Raw genomic sequence first — 14,073 nt, 5'->3', positions numbered from 1 at the left:
ACAAAATGAATAAATATGCAAATGTAGTAAGATTCTCATTAGAGGTCCTTTCGATCTATGAATTTTATGTTTATGGACAGAAACCTTGGAAACAAACTACTTGAAAAAGTATCTCCACAGTGAAAAATGTGTTGTTTCCTCCTCTCATGGTCCTGTACTCAGCACAGTAAGACTAGGGTCTATGCAGTATTCATATTAGGCATTGAAAATAATCTAAAGAAGATCTGAATATGTGGAAAGAAGTGTAGAGTAACATGAATATTTTACTAGTTTGTGAGGGTTGACTGTGTAACTGATTCAGATCCTAAAGTCTTAATCATTTTGCATTTCTATTTGCTATATTGACATCTACTGTTGTTGTTATTGATCAGGTCTCACAATGTAATCTGAGCTGGCCTCCTACTTCATGCTCTCTCTCTTTTGAGACAGGGTCTCACTATGTAGCTCTGGCTAACCTGAAACTGGCTACAAAGACCAGGGTAGTTGGGAACTCATAGAGATCCAACTGTCTCTGCCTCTGGTGTGCTGGGGTTAAAGGCATGCAGCACTGTGCTCAGCTTGTTTGGTGTTGTTTCATGAGATTAACATGCATCCATCACCAAGCTGGCTGTGTTTGTTTCCTGAACCATGTTTTTCTCCCTGTTACTTTGACCCATTCTGCACTCTGTTGATAAATAAAATGCCCCCATCCCCAACACTATGGAATAAGAAGGAAACAGAGGTCACTCACGTATTATGTCCAGCTGGATGGGGTCACTCCTCTTGGAACTGAGTGGATTGGATACTTCACACCGATAGTCCCCAGAATCCTCAATCCTCACAGGGTGTATTTGGAGGGTATGGTTGTTCTCAGACAGCTTCATCCTGTCTGTGAGCTCCACACTCTGGCCTTTGAAGAGCCAATGGATGGAGATCTCAGTGTCGTTTGACAAGCAGGTTAGGAACACAGAGATCAGGTTTTTGACTGTGGTATTGGTGACTTGGATGAAGGGTGTAGTCACTGGGTCTGTGGATAAACAGTGGGGGGGGGGACCAGCTGAGAGTCCTTCACCATCAGAGATCTCAGCCAGCTCACAGGGCCCGTAGAATGAAGGGGCCCTCTGCAAGATTGCATGTTTGGGATCAAGATATGGTCTGTAAAGAGAGAGCTGAATCTTACTCCTACCAAGATCACCCACATTGACCCTGACTCAGGGTATTTGTGTAGATCGACACTGGGAGCCTCTTCAACACACATGTCCAGAAATCTCATGATGGCGGGAAATGTATTTCCCAATGATATTTGTGGGAATTCTTGCTCACACTCTCTGTGATTGTCAACAGTCAGGTCACTCTTTTACTAAATAGCCTTCTGTTTACTTTTTATTAAATAAATTTCATGGGGTTAAGATGGCCTAGCTAATCTTAAAGGTGTTAAAGGCTATACCTCAGGACTGGGAGATATCCCTAACTGAAGGCTTTCTGTATGTAGAAAAAAATACTATTTCCTCCCCATGGATATGGATTTAAAACTACAGAGAAGTAAGTGAATAATCACAGTGCTGACCACAGCCTGCCACTCTAATCCTCAGTATTGATATTTTTTGAGACAGGGTCTCAGTACAGTCCTTGCTTGCTTGGAACTTGCTATGTAGACCAGGATGGCCTCAAACTCACACTATCTACCTGCCTCTTGCTCCTCAGAGCTGGCATCAAAGATGTGTACCACCCCACTGAGCTGATATTTGTTTTTTGAGCCTGGAGAAGAGTAAGCAAAAGAGCATCATCAACTGTCAGTGACATGGTTCACCCTGACTCAGAACAGGGCTCCCAGGAACCTTCTCCACCCACTCTTCAAATTCCATGGAGTCAGAGCTGAGACAAGAAAAAACCTGGGAGCAGAGTTCCTGTCCCCATCTGTGGGGAATTTTCTCCTCCAATTTGGAGAATAAGAATGGGAGCACAGTTGAAAGCCCTGGGTGTTCCTTGTAGGTCATGAAGGTCATAAAATGCAAATGGAGGGGACAGGAAAGCTTGTGTTAGGTACAGAAAGAAATATTGATCTTGAGTCTCTCCTAACCATGAAAAGTCCCTCACACAACCTTAGGTTTTCCAAGACTCGGATAACCTCCTCCTCACATTTCAAGTTCCATCCCTATCAGCCAGAAATCAGAGAACCAGGAAGTAATTAGACATAGGGATGGAGCAGGAGGCTTGGGGGAAGACTGAGTTTTGCTTGTTCCCATAAAACATGGGCTGGAAATTAAATGCTTCTGCACCTTCCCAAATAGCCAAAGGACTCCACTTCAAACCTTGTGCTGATATTAAAGAGATCCACTTATTAAGAACTATAATTTTCTTCACTGTTGTCCTATTGACTCCAAGGAAAACGTTATAAATGAGGAAGGAATAGAATACGCTATTATTAGTGTTGATGTTGGGGATGAAGACCTCTTGTGAGGATGACATGAGCTCTCTCCATTGACAGGCCAAGAGTAATGTGGAGGTGGGTTAACATCTGTGTGGCAGGAGATTTATGGATTGTCCTTGAATGGAAATAATATTTGAGGGGGATATGATGGTGACATCTGGACAATCTGGAGCAAACAGAACAAAGCCACAGGTGATGTCAGCAGAGGGAAGGGGAAATCCTGGTCTGTAGAAGGACATAGTATCTCTTTGAGCTGTGCTTTAACCTAATTGAGCAGATTTCACCCAGACCTGGAGAGGAGATTAGTAGAAGTGTACTCATTCAGCATCACAAGCATTGATCTATCTCAAGCACAACACGCACACATCTCCACTGCACACTCATGTGTGCACTGAGCCTGAGTGTAACATGTCCCCTGTCTCCATCACCCTGAGCCTCTCTAGGCAGAAGTCCCTGGAGCCCATTCAAGCTCAATGCTGGGCCTGTCCACATATGCTTGGGCTGACTCAGGATGCCCTGACAGCCTACGTATCTGTATGGTAGGTCTGTGTCGTGAACCCAAGGGGACTGGGACTAAGCATGGTATAGCTCTAGCCCTCTGTATTTAGGCAGTTGGGGCCAGGATGAAACAGAAAATACTTACAGGTAATGTTCAGAGAGAATGGGTCCCTTTTGGAGTCCCTCCCTTGGTTCCAAGTTCACATTCAAAGGGACCTGTGTCAGTCCTCACAACACTGAGTAAAGTGAGAGTCCTGTTGTCCTCAGACAGCTTCAGTCTGTCCTCTTCTGAGAGGCTTTGGCCATTTATCCTCCACAGGTAGGCTGTATTCTGAGTCTCAGGCTCACACATTAATGCTACTGAGTCCTCACCATCCATGGGATTGGAATTGTTGTTTGTGATGCTGGGCTTGGATAGCAGTGTTGTGCTGACCACAGAGAGATGATAGCCCTGTGTGGTACTTCTGATTCTTGCAAAGGCCTCTTACAACCAGAGATAGTCTCTTAACTCCCAGCTGACCCAGATCCCTAAAGAATCAGGCAGGAAGTAAGTTAAAGGCAGATGGAGTAGCTGAGTGCTCAGAGATAATGGGGCCTCCCGTCCTGTGTATGGAAGAAGTAAGGACTTTCTTAAGAGTGAACTGAGCTGCGGTGTTTGGTGATGATCAGACTCAAGACTTAGAATGAGAGACCTCATTTTATTTCCTGGTCCTCACTGAACCATTGTCTGCCTTGAGACACAAGGTTCAGGTCCCTCCAGCTACACTGACCTCCCCTGCTTTGTGTAGACCAGAGTTCTCCCAGCCTTTGCTGTTCAGGACTCTCCTACAGATAAGTTATGATTAGTCTTCCCATTGAGCTTCCCTGAGAAACCTGACAGCCTGTCAGAGATCTCACACAGCCCAGGATGTGCCTGACATTTAGGTCATGCTGGGTCACAGGTAGACTATTCTTGTCAGGTGTTTGATGTTGACTGACATGAATCCGGGTTTCCTATAAGAATCCTGAGTCTATAAAATGATCTAGAAGAGTGAAGGCCACCTAGTAAGTCTTTATGGTGGGCACCTGGAGATGTGGTTGTGTACCGATAGCTTTTGCCACTGATGGCCTATGTGACCCTTACTCAATGATTGTGTTTTCTGTCTAAGTTTCCCTATAATAGGAAACATGGTAAATGATCATTGCTAGGCCTGTAAGTTAACCTTAAATGTGAACAATGACCTGACCTTCCACCAAGCAGTGTCTGTTACTATTTTCCTACAAGAAATAATCATTGAACTTGGGTTGGAGAGATGGCCCATTGGATAAGAGCACTGGCAGCTCTTCTAGAGTTCCTGAGTTCAATTCCCAGCAATCACATGGTGGCTTACAACCATCTATAATGAAATATGGTGTCCCTTTCTGGTGTGCAGGCAGAACACTGCATAACAAATGAATAAATAAATAAATAAATAAATAAATAAATAAATAAATAAATAAATAAATAAATAAAAATGAGGCTTAACAGATTGTGGGAACAAAACACCAAGGATCTTCAGTAGCACGATGTAAATTTCACATAGGAAAGAGGAGCAGGTTAGAAATAACCCATAGAGAATTGTAGTCAATGGCCATGTATATTTCAGAGTAGCCAAGACAAATTTCCAATGTCTCACCATAACAAATGGGAGATAAAATTGTATTGGGTGTTAAATAGTTGACTTAATCATTCTGTCTTGTACACAGACATCAAAGATCACACTCTTTCTCCAGACTACTTACAGTTTGAAGGCAACACAAAGCACTATTAACAAGTAATAGACCATGGATCAAGAAAGTGGAGAGATCATTTTCAAGTGCCAGAGAATGTTACGTATTGAACTACTGAACATGGGCCAAAATATATAAAAAATTCTCACAGTTCAACAATAATAACAATAAAAACCACAAGCAGCTCAATCCAAAAAGGAGGAAAAGACCTGACATTCCTTTTAAAGAAAGAGGAACAGATGACCAATAAAGACAGGCTGCTTAGTTTTTGTCTATTTGACAGACTAAATTCACATGAGAAGAGAAAACCTCAGTTGAGGAATCACCTCCATCACAATGGCCGGCAAGGCATTTTCTTAATTACTGTTTGGTGGAGGAGGACCCGGTGCTATCCCCTTGCAGATGGCCCCTTTCTTATGGGCTCTGTAAGAAAAGCAGCTGATCAAGTTGTGGGAGCAAGCCAGGAAGCTTTCCCCATGGTTCTTGCCTGCACTCCCCTCAATGACACACCCTGATCAAGAAATGTAAGCTAAATAAATCCTAACTGCCAAGTTGGTTTGGGTTGTGGCATTTCAAAACAGTAACTGGAAAGCTATCTAGAACTGCTATTTGAGCGGGCAGGTGGTTGCACACGCCTTTTGTCCCAGCACTTGGGTGGCAGAGGCAGACATATTTCTGCCAGTTTGAGAACAGCCTGGTCTACAGAGTGAGATCTAGGAAAGGCACCAGAACTACACAGAGAAACCCTATTTCAAAAAAAACTTAAATTTAAAAAAAGAAGAGAAATGCTATGGAGTGATGCTTAGTGGCATATGACATTAATCCCAGCACTCAGAAGGCAGAGGCAGGTGGATCTCTGTGAGTTCCATGCCAGACTGGTCTACAAAGTGAGTTCCAAGACAACCAGGGATACACAGAGAAACCCTGTTCAAAAAACCAAAAATGAAAAAAATAAAAAAGAAATGCTTATGGGCCAGGCATGGTTGTGCACACCTTCGATCTCACTACTTTAGGAATTCTAGGCTGGCCAGCAGGAGTATATAGTGAGACCCTGTCTCACAACCAAAAAACCAAAATTTGTGTAACACCAGTAGTCATTGTAAAAATACACATGATTGGCCGACCTAAACTGTACATTCTTAAGGATAAGTCATATATAAATTATAAGCTATTAAAGATAGTTATTAGGATACAAGTTAAAGCTTGATCATCTTATAAATGATCAAATTCTCTATACAAAACTATGTTTAGAAACATGATAAATATGCTGAATGTTAACATAATAAATTCCTTACTTCACCCATGACATTAAAAAAAATTAAGCTTCCCACTTTAAACTATGCCATGCCTCTTACTTCCAGAAATTAGCCCAAATTACACTTTGAGATCATTTACATAATATTTCCATTTACTATGTCTGAAGATAGTATGCCTTGCTATTCAATTTTGAATAAAAGATATCTCACCAAACAGATTTCAGAATAAGCTTTTACTGTTCCTTCATTAAAAGAAATTCACTTTACATTGGCTGTTCTCAATAATCAGTCTCCTATGTCTCCTGACTAATTAAATACATAAGTGCTTTTGGATGTAAAGTTTTGAGAAGGGTATGAAAGTTTAGATATACAGACCATTTAGGAAAGTTAAATAATACCTTATGATATATGAATTGCCAGTTATTGGGATAGATAAATATAACATATAAACATCTAGATATGGTATAAATGGTACTCAAGTCTCAGTAAATAACCTGGAGATATTGAGGATGTATGCCTAAGTTAGCTCTATGGATAAAGTTTTTATTGAAATCTGAGATAATAGGCTTTAGAAATCCACTTATGTTTGCATTAATATGGTAGTATACAGACGTCCGCCAGAAGAGACACTTGGGCTAATAATAGGCCATAGCTCCTCCACTGTACAAAGTATAATAATTGTCCCAGGAATGATTGATCCTGAGTTTACTGGGAAAATTACGATTATTGTAAACCTCCTACAAAAATAATTCAGAATCTACAGGGCAGCGCCTAAGGAAGCTGCCAGTTTGGATTCTAGTGTTATTGTCTTCTTGGTTCAGGAAACTCAATATTATAGACCAACTAAATCCTTAAAATACAGGGAAAGAAAATAATTGACTTGCTAGACATAAGCATAGACATTTCTTACATTTTAGAAAATGATTGGCCAGGTACTTAAGATAATTATTACTCCTTCATCTCTTACAGGTCTAGGTAAAGCTAATATTGTAATGAAAATCTCAGAAATACTAAAATGATCAGATAGATAAAATTAAAGTCTATTCTGCCCACAGGCATCCCCTTTATACCTAACACTCTGTGGGGAAGAGACATGCTGTAATTAATTTGTGTATCATTGATCTCTGCTATGGAGTATTATCAGCTCAAATGCTATAGATGGGTGTTAAACTTAAAAGAACTTGTGTAAACAAACCAAAGGCATAATTGAGTCCATTATTCTAGAAATTATAAATGACAAACATGGCTTAGGGTACAAAATTAATCTGAGGGACTACTCTTGACTGCTGACCCCACTACATGGAAATCTGATGCTCCTATCTGGGTTAAACAATGGACTTTGAATGCTGAGAGAATTGTAGCAGCAGCTTGTCTGGTGGAGGAAAAGCTTAAAAATAGGGCATATAAAACCTCCCACCGGCCCTTGAGTCACCCCAGTATTTGCTGATTAGAAAAAAATCAGGCTTACAGGCTGTTACAAGACCTTAAAAAATTAAATGACTTTATTGGAGCCAAGGGGAGCTTCACAGCCTGGCTTGCCATCTCCCACAGCCACCCCTAGAATTCAAAATATAATTGTCATAGACTTATCAGTTGCTTCTTCATCATACCTCCTCATCCTAAATATTGTTAGCATTTCACTTTCAGCTTGCATTCTAACCCTGACATAATGAAAGTCAAATGCTGACATGCAGAGCAGGAAATATGAGTTCTGTTTATCCAGAACTCATTGATTGAGCTGAGTTCCACATCATATATGCAGATTAACTATCAGAACTATCTGTCAATTAGAGTTTCCTCACATTCCCCCAACCGAATAATATATACATTTATTACAATACATTTATTACACAGGTGGTATTACATTCATAACAAACTATAAAATCTATGAGTTTATAGATCGACAGATAAGTCTATACTGGCACTTTCTCATGTCTGTCTAACAATTACAAATTCTCTCCCTTTGGAAGCTCACCCATGAGGCCTATGTCCTTATGATTTATGGGTATGAAATAAAGAAATAATACACCATTTATTCTACTGCTTTTCAATTTTAGGAAGGCCTAGAGCTCATAACTGGACAAAGGCCTTACATATACTTCAAGAGCTCTTAACAACTGGTACTTAATTTTTCACATCTCCCACTACAGGCATTCCTTATTACCACTGGCCAAGCCACAAAGGTACACCTAAGCAGCCAGAACCTTCACACTTGTATTTGTAAAGGTCCTGATGTTTTCATAATGTCAAAAAGAGGACATACTTACATGTTTTCACAGGATACTGACCCATCTTTATGAATCCTGGATTGCCTGGTCACACTGTGTACTAGGCTGCTGCAGGACAAAGGTGCTCTAAAGCTGCTAGCCTGAATACAGGCTGTTATTTACCTGTAGATACTTAAATATTGAGCTGTGACTTTAAAAATAAAAGATAAAATTCCAGATTTTTTATGAACTCTGTTCATCAATGATATCAGAACTTATAGAAATATAATGAGAAATAATCCTGTCCTAAATGAATTTTTATTAATTTTCGAGATACAGCCCAAACTGACCTACTCTGGTGATGGGATGGCCAAGCACCCTAATTGTCATGCTAGAAACCTCATCCACCTACTGAGGGATCTGGATGCAGAGATCCATGGCTAGGCCCCAGGAGGATCTCTGGGAGTCCAATTAGCAAGAAAGAGGAGGGTTTATATAAGCAAGAATTGTTGAGACAAAGGTTGGATAAAGCACAGGGACAAATAGCCAAACGAATGGAAACATATGAACTATGAACCAATGGCTGAGGGGTCACCAACTGGATCAGGCCCTCTGAATGGGTGAGTCAGTTGATTGGCTTGATCTGTTTGGGAGGCATCCAGGCAGTGGGACTGGGTCCTGTGCTCATTGCATGAGTTGACTGTTTGAAACCTGGGGCCTATGCAGGATCACTTGGCTTGGCCTGGGAGGAGGGGACTGAACCTACCTGGACTGAGTCTACCAGGTTGATCTCAGTCCGTGGGGGAGGCTTTGCCCTGGAGGAGGTGGGAATGGGGGGTGGGCTGGGGGGAAGGTAAGGGGGGCAGCGGGGGGAGAATAAGGGAATCTGTGGCTGATATATAGAACTGAATTGTATTGCAAAATAAAAATAAAAAATTTAAAAAAAAAGAAAGAAAGAACATTCACTGTTTATGAAGAGTATAAAAACAAGGTCCAGTTATTTTAAGTATACTATTTTAAGTAATAAAGAAGTTCAAGCTGGAAAAAAAAAGAAAAAGAAAAATCCCTACTCCACAAAATTGAAAAATCTCAAAGAAGTGAACAATTTTCTGGATAGGTACCATATACCAAAATTGCATCAAGACCAGATAAACAATTTAAATAGACATATAGCACTTAAGGAAATAGAAACAGTCATTAAAATCTCCAAACCCAAAAAAGCCCAGGACCAGATGGTTTCAACACAGAATCCTCCCAGATTTTCAAAGAAGAGCTAGTACCAATATTCTTCAAATTGTTCCACAAAATAGAAACAGAGGGGACATTGCCAAACTCTTTTTACAGGGCTACAGTCACCCTGATACCTAAACCACACAAAGATGCAACAAAGAAAGAGAAACACAGACCACTATCCCTCATGAACATTGATGCAAAAGTACTCAATAAAATACTGGCAAACCAAATTTAAGAGCACAGCAAAAAAAAAAAAATTATCCACCATGATCAAGTAGGCTTCACAGAGATGCAAGGATGGTTCAACATACAAAAATCTGTCAATGTAATCCACCACATAAACAAACTGAAAGAAAAAAACCCATATGATCATCTCATTAGATGCTGAAAAAGCCTCTGAATAAATCCAACACCCCTCATGGTAAAGGTCTTGAAAAGATCAGGAATACAAGGAACATTCCTAAACATAATAAAGACAATTTACAGCAAGCCAACACCCACGATCAAATTAAATGGAGAGATACTCAAATTGATTCCACAAAAATCAAGAAGAAGACAAGGCTGTCCCCTCTCCCCATATTTATTCAATACATTACTCGAAGTTCTAGATAGAGCAATAAGACAACAAAAAGAAGATCAAAGGGATACAATTGGAAAGGAAGAAGTAAAACTTTCACTATTTGCAGACAATACAATAGTATGCATAAGTGACCTGGAAATTTCTACCAGGAAACTCATATAGCTGATAAATACCTTCCAGCCTTGCTGGCAGAAGACTGATTGGGTGAGTTGAAGTGTGAAGATCTTAGCAAGTGTCCTTTTCACCTCCCTGTGTTTCTAGGTTAATTTTCCCTCTTTCTTCCAAGCCTTGATTTCCATCAATTTCATCGAGGCAATCACGTGAAGCTGTGGGAATGTGAGACAGGGCAATTGCAACTTTGTGTGTTCAATATTCAGTGTGTAGAGAATAAGACCCTACATCTTATTCTCAGGGTTTCAGTTGTGGCAACCATGAATAAGTGGTCTCTAGCAGCTGTGATCTAAGTGACAGAAGGCCCAGGCTATTGATTCTCATTGTACGAGGTCCTCTGCAGAGACCATGGTTTCTGCAGTTTGGTACGATAGCAAGTCAGACTCTGTAATACCCCAAATCCCTCTGGTTGGTGACTCTAGGGAACTTAGCCTTGACCTTGCTGAAACTCTATTGCAACTGCACTGCAATCTAAGACATGCCTCCTTCTATGCATCCACAAAGATCATATCTGTAGAAGTAACCATCTTATTAAATAAGAAACACAGAGCCAATGTAAAGATAAAAGCCCAAGAGGTCAGAGCTAAGAGCCTTACCATTCCTGCTTCAGCAATCTTCTTCAGCCAAGAGAGACCTACTTCCTGTGTGTTTGTCTTTATATAGACTTTCCGTTCTGCCTTCTCATTGCTTGTAAACCCAACCACATGACTGTCTCATCACTGCCTGTCTGTATAGACCTCTAGGTCTTCTATGGGTGGTATTGAGATTAAAGGCCTGTATCTCCAATGCTGGCGGTATCCTTGACCACACAGAGATCTACCTAGCTCTGCCTACCAAGTGCTGAGATTAAAGGCATGTCCCATGAACGCCCAGCTCTGCTATGGCTTGCTATTAGTTCTGACCCCCAGGCAACTTTATTTATTAACATACAAATAAAATCACATTTCAGTACAAATAAAATATCACCATGTGTCCTGAGGGCTATCTCAGGTTCACCTTCACAAGTATATTCCTCCACTATACTTTGCCTGTATCAGTCCATCATGGCCACATCCTGGAGGATGAAATCTAGTAAAATTCCAGGTTTGAAATTTTGCATCAGAGTGCCCCCCTTCCTTTTTACTCTCCCATTTTTATTTAGTAGCCATATTAATGTGATTTCACCTTTTGTATAACATGTGTCTCCCCACATCCCTTATGTATCAATGCTGTCCTCACATCTTTACTCCTTGTTGTGACTTTGGGGCTCAAACCTCACCAGTCTGCTCAAGAGTGATTATTAACGCTAATGTTGACCAAGGTGGTATGGTATTTATGATGTGGATGGCCCTGTATTTGTATCTGGTTTCATCTATATGATGAGTCTGTCACATAGAAATTATTTCCATTCAGATGATGAAAAACTGAAGCTTAAAGTGGTTTTCAAAAATTACTTAAATTTGTATGGTTAATCAGAGATAAACCTGACTACCTGGCTTCAAGGCTAACATTAGTGGTAGAAATAATTGCAGCAACATTTTTTCTTTCTCTGTGTGTGGTATTTTGCCAAAAAAGGTTACTTGATTATTATATTAAGTCTTTACAAAGTACTAGGAAGCAAGTGAAGGATGTGATATAACCTAGCATCCTAGCATCAGAGTCTGAGGCAGGAGAATTGTGAATTTGAGGCAAATCTGGGTTATATAATGAGAGTCTTGCCCCCTAAAAGTTCCCCCATCCTAGTGGAAGGAGAAAACTAAAGATGAGGATGAAGATAAACAAAACAGAGAATAGAGTAACTGCAAAGAAAGCTGATGCACCAAATGTTGGTTCTTTAAATTTGATTAACATCATTAGCAACCTTTTCCCAGATTAACTTTGAAAAAAGGAGATGGATATTAATATAATTTGAGACCTCACCATCCATTCTCAAGAATATGAAGAATTTAAAGAGCACTCAGTAGTTATATGCTAACTGTTGTGTGGCCTAGATGCAATAGACAAATTCCTACAACCCTGGATTCTTTAGAGATGGAATCGTGGAAAGAAACAAAACCAAATAGCTGTATAACAAATCAGATTGAATCAACAAAAAGTTGACAAAGTTTCACAAACTTTGATAATAAAAACACTGAAACATGATGGAAGTCCAGCTTGTGTAACAAAGGCCATACATGGAAACCCACAGCCAACATCATATGCAGTGGGGAGACTGACAGCTTTCTTTCTAAGATCAGGAAGAACACACAATGCTGCTGTGACCACTTCTGTTCAAGAGACCTCTAGGAGTGCTACACACAGCCATTAGGCTAGACAATGAAATGAAGGTGCCCAATTATGAGGTGCTAAAGATATCTGTAGATGACAGGAACTTGTTCATAGAAAATCCTGAACATTCTAGAAAGATCTCAGAACTAAATGAGTAAAACTAGTAAATTGGTTGGCTAATGAAATGAACATAACCAAGTGAGCTGTATTTCTGTATACCACTATGGACCATGAACAATTTGATTTTTGTTTTTTCCTGGCAGTAGTGGAGCTTGAACCTAGGGCCTCGTTCATGCCCGGCAAGCGTTCAGCCCCGGAGCAATAAATAGTCCAAGCCTTAACAATGAACAATTGAAAGGAAATGAAGAAAGTATTTATTTGTGAAAGCACCAAAAAAAAATTAAATACTTAGAATTAACTCCACCAAGGAGATAAAAGACTTACACTCAGAAAACTACCAAATAAGAGATGATGAAAGAAGACAAGAAATGACAGCCATTGGGGTTGATGGGTTGGAAGACTTAATCTCATTATTACTGTTGTTCTGCAGTACTGGGATTGAACCCAGGGCTTTGTGCATGGTAAGCAATGCACTACCACTGAGCTATACTCTAAGCTCTGCCTTCTAATTTTTATTTAGAAACAGGATGTTGTAGCTAGAGTTTTCCTGCCTGGCCCACAGTCAGGTCAAATCTCTGTCACCCGCCAGTCCCACAGCCACTTAGACCCGACCAAGTAAACACAGAAACCTATATTGCTTACAAACTGTATGGCCATGGCAGGCTTCTTGCTACCTATTCTTATATGTTAAATTAATCCATTTCTATAAATCTATACCTTGCCACGTGGCTCATGGCTTACCGGCATCTTCACATGCTGCTTTTCATGGCAGAGCCTGGCAATGTCTCCCTGCCTCAGCCTTCCACTTCCCAGAATCTCCTCTCTCCTTGTCCCACCTATACTTCCTGCCTGACCACTGGCCAATCAGTGTTTTATTTATACAGAATGATATCCACAGCAGAGGTGTCGCTAAATTAATCAGGCTGGCCTTGAATTGGTTGTGGTAGGTACTCCTGCCTCAACTTCTTGAGTGGCTGGAATTACAGGCATAGGAAGCTTTCCTGAAAGACTTTTTTTAATAGATGACAATATCCCTGAATGTACTCTGTCAGTTCTATGCATATCAGATCAAAACACCAGTAGCATTTTGCACAGAAATAGAAAAGTCTATTCTAGATGTCCTAGAATTAACTGTATAGATCAGGCTGGCCTCAAACTCCCAGAGATCCACCTGTCTCTGCTCCCAAGAGCTGGGGTTAGAGGCAAGCACCACCATACCTTGCCTTAAAAGTATCTTGAAAAAGAAAAAAGAATAAAATTGGAGGACATACTATATGATTTCATAATTTTAGTCCAAAGCTGCAACAATCAAAATAGTCTACTACTGACATAAAGGCAAACATACACATCAGTGAAATGGAATTGGAAAGCCCAGAACTGCTCCTTCACCCTGGCCATGATTAAATTAAAGATTAGTTGAAATGATCATATGTGTATTTATGGGGCACAGTTTTGCATATATATTATAATGTGTGTCAGATATGCACAGTTGGCATATGCACCATTTCATCTGTCACTTTTTATATTTGTTAAAAACATTAATTTCTGCTGGCTATTTTGAATTAATTTGTTGTGAAACAGAGTTGTCCTATTGAGTTACAG

General features: G+C 40.2%; 1 pseudogene; it reads right to left on the bottom strand.

The window, feature by feature from the left end:
* Positions 1 to 722: 722 nt before the first annotated feature.
* Positions 723 to 13,218, bottom strand: LOC128124083 (carcinoembryonic antigen-related cell adhesion molecule 1-like; annotated as a pseudogene).
* Positions 13,219 to 14,073: the final 855 nt, after the last annotated feature.

Source organism: Peromyscus californicus, unplaced genomic scaffold, assembly GCF_007827085.1.
Source record: "Peromyscus californicus insignis strain IS unplaced genomic scaffold, ASM782708v3 Scaffold_4__1_contigs__length_199733344, whole genome shotgun sequence".
Classification (NCBI taxonomy): Eukaryota; Metazoa; Chordata; class Mammalia; order Rodentia; family Cricetidae; genus Peromyscus; species Peromyscus californicus.
The sequence above is the reverse complement of the archived record's forward strand: the minus strand, read 5'-3'. Positions and strand labels throughout refer to the sequence as shown.